General features: G+C 29.8%; 1 long non-coding RNA gene across 1 annotated transcript; it reads left to right on the forward strand.

Moving 5' to 3' along the window:
- The first annotated feature begins 6 nt into the window (after positions 1-6).
- LOC111089787 lies at positions 7-2,019 on the forward strand. The gene is made up of 2 exons (XR_002613980.1): positions 7-828; positions 924-2,019. It is a non-coding gene; the product is annotated as an uncharacterized LOC111089787 (long non-coding RNA).
- Positions 2,020-3,707: the final 1,688 nt, after the last annotated feature.

Here is a 3,707-nt window from a genome sequence, read left to right on the forward strand (position 1 = left end):
CCTTTTATTTAAAATGGTTGAGTATGGCCTAGAAACTTTGAAACCAAGGGTCTGTTCTGTAATACCTTTTATTTAAAATGGTTGAGTATGGCCTAGAACCAGACTTTGAAACCAAGAGTCTCTTCTGTAATCTGCATCTTGTTGCTTCAAAATTTCACTCCTCACTTTGGAGCCATGGGTGCACCATAAGAGTGACAGTCAAAAACCAACTGTTAGATCAAAGAAAATTGGGTGCTATTTACCAGCTGCATCTAGACAGACCTTGTGTAGCTTTGCACAAATAACCAAACCCAGCAACTAACTTTAAATATGATATATATATAAGACTGTAGACAAATCTGTAATCAGTTTGGTAGATAAATGGGTTTGAAAACATTTGTTTAAAAACCTGTGTAACTCTGATTGATAATTCTAGGATTTAAGAAAAATCACAATGTTGCGTGAACTGAATATTGAAAATTATTTTTCTGTTTTATGGTTATATAAACTATAAAAATATTTCAATTTAAAAACTTGTAAAATGTGTTTGTTAGAAGAGAGCAGTCGGTGTTACAATATCAAATATTCATTCATCATCAAGTTTGATTTTGTGATCATTCCGTTCTTTTTAAATTTTTGAGTCGTGTTAAATCCCCAACATATTGAAAAGTACATTTACTGTGACTACTAACTGAATTGATCTCGTACTGGACTTATGAATATTACTGTGTAAATATAAATGTTTCTGATTTTTTGTTCTTTATAAACTTTATAAATATCGGTCGTATACCATTAGAGCTTGCTGCTGGCACAGTAGTGACTCTTTAGGCTTATAATGCTAAAAATCAGGTTTTGATAGTCGATTGTGTAGTTTGTGCTTAACAACAAAACAAACAAAGTCTGGCACAGTAGTGACTCTTTAGGCTTATAATGCTAAAAGTCAGGTTTTGATAGTCGATTGTGTAGTTTGTGCTTAACAACAAAACAAACAAAGTCTGGCACAGTAGTGACTCTTTAGGCTTATAATGCTAAAAGTCAGGTTTTGATAGTCGATTGTGTAGTTTGTGCTTAACAACAAACCAAACAAAGTCTGGCACAGTAGTGACTCTTTAGGCTTATAATGCTAAAAGTCAGGTTTTGATAGTCGATTGTGTAGTTTGTGCTTAACAACAAAACAAACAAAGTCTGGCACAGTAGTGACTCTTTAGGCTTATAATGCTAAAAGTCAGGTTTTGATAGTCGATTGTGTAGTTTGTGCTTAACAACAAAACAAACAAATAAACAAAGTATTTGCTAGAAACAGACATTCTAACTGTAGTAATAGAAATGAGAATTTTTTAATTAGAAAACTATTATTTTAAACTGGGTTTTACAAAAACCTCCGTTTCTTTAATAGCAGAAGTAGTTACATTTGAATGATCGACCACAATGCACTTTTACTTGTTAGCTATAATTAAAAAGCTGTGTGTGTTAGGGTTAAGAAAACTTTGATGAGCTTATGAGGAAAGTTAATTCACATTTTTTCCATAAAGTCGTAGAGTAGTTTTAGTGAATTATGCAATAAGGCATCTAAAGGTGGATAGAACTGATCCACAATTAAGAAATGCAAAAAAAATGTTCTTCTAATTTTCTACACATTAAACCCTCATACTTGGACTGAAAAGTGTGATTTTAACATAATGTTTTTAATATTATCGATTATGACTACAAATCTTTATGTCGGGGTAATTACCAAGAGTTGCTGTTTTTCAGGTCTACAAACATGCAAAGCGGTTTGGATATGGAGACCATGACATATCAGCAGTATATCTTCGAGCCCGGTTTTGATATCTTCAGAAGGTTTTTAGAAATCCTGCCTTTCTCAGCTATGGCTCTTCATGGAATGATACGTGGTCGTTTTAAAGGCCATTTCTCCGAATTGAAGTGTTATTTTCATGCAAAATTTTGTAATTTGAAAGATATATAATCCAAGAACTGCTCGATCATTATTTTTTATGGACGTCTTTTATAAAAATGTACATAAATTTTTGTTTATACTAAGCTGTTTTCTCATTTATTGAAGGAATACATCTCAGACTAATCATTGCATCTCTGGTCCAAAAAATATCTGTCAACTCAGGTTGATCTTGATGAAAAATGTTAACCTTCACAACTGTACTAACATATGAAGGACTGGTATTGATGGAGATATTACCAATGCCAAGCAAATTTTTAATTATTGCTCTAAGTTTTTATAAAACAATTTGAAAATGAAGTTACTGAAAAAATATGCAAAACACGGATGATTATATAACATAATCAAATATAAGCCAAAATTAATTAGTAAGTCAAGTAGAATATATAATGACTTTCAGGATAAAATGAATAATATATACTTCACGTCAAATATAAGCCAAAATTAATTAGTGAGTCAAGCATAATATATAATGACTTTCAGGGTGAAATTAATAATATATACTTCACATCAAATATAAGCCAAAATTAATTAGTAAGTCAAGTAGAATATATAATGACTTTCAGGGTGAAATGAATAATATATACTTCACATCAAATATAAGCCAAAATTAATTAGTAAGTCAAGTAGAATATATAATGACTTTCAGGATGAAATGAATAATATATACTTCACATCAAATATAAGCCAAATTTAATAAGTAAGTCAAGTAGAATATATAATGACTTTCAGGATAAAATGAATAATATATACTTCACATCAAATATAAGCCAAAATTAATTAGTAAGTCAAGTAGAATATATAATGACTTTCAGGATGAAATGAATAATATATACTTCACATCAAATATAAGCCAAAATTAATTAGTAAGTCAAGTAGAATATATAATGACTTTCAGGATGAAATGAATAATATATACTTCACATCAAATATAAGCCAAAATTAATTAGTAAGTCAAGTAGAATATATAATGACTTTCAGGATAAAATGAATAATATATACTTCACAGATATATTTATTTTTTTTTAGCCTTTTTATAAATTTAATTCTGTCAAACATATATATAACGTTATAAAATTAATAGAATACACACAGAACATTAAAAATAAGTTCATCATTGTAGAGATTGTTTTACCTAAAAGAAGAGAGAGCATAAAATGAATTATTTTAAAATCATACCCACACACTTGCTCAATTTACTTTCTATACTTTTATAAAAATTATATTCACTTTAGTTGTTGTATGAGAAAAGACAGTGTTTACATGATTCACTTTAGGTGTTATATAAGAAAAATAGTGTTTACATGATTCACTTTAGGTGTTGTGCGAGAAGACCCAGTCCACAGTGTTTACATGATTCACTTTAGGTGTTATATAAGAAAACAGTGTTTACATGATTCACTTTAGATGTGCGAGAAGACCCAGTCCACAATGTTTACATGATTCACTGTAGGTGTTATATAAGAAAAGACAATGTTTACATGATTCACTTTAGGTGTTGTATGAGAAAAGACAGTGTTTACATGATTCACTTTAGGTGTTGTGTGAGAAAAGACAATGTTTACATGATTCACTTTAGGTGTTATATAAGAAAAGACAGTGATTACATGATTCACTTTAGGTGTTGTATGAGAAAAGACAGTGTTTACATGATTCACTTTAGGTGTCGTATGAGAAAATACAGTGTTTACATGATTCACTTTAGGTGTTATATAAGAAAAGACAGTGTTGACATGATTCACTTTAGGTGTTATATGAAGAAAAGACAGTGTTT

The sequence above is a fragment of the Limulus polyphemus genome, unplaced genomic scaffold, assembly GCF_000517525.1.
Source record: "Limulus polyphemus unplaced genomic scaffold, Limulus_polyphemus-2.1.2 Scaffold7334, whole genome shotgun sequence".
NCBI lineage: Eukaryota > Metazoa > Arthropoda > Merostomata > Xiphosura > Limulidae > Limulus > Limulus polyphemus.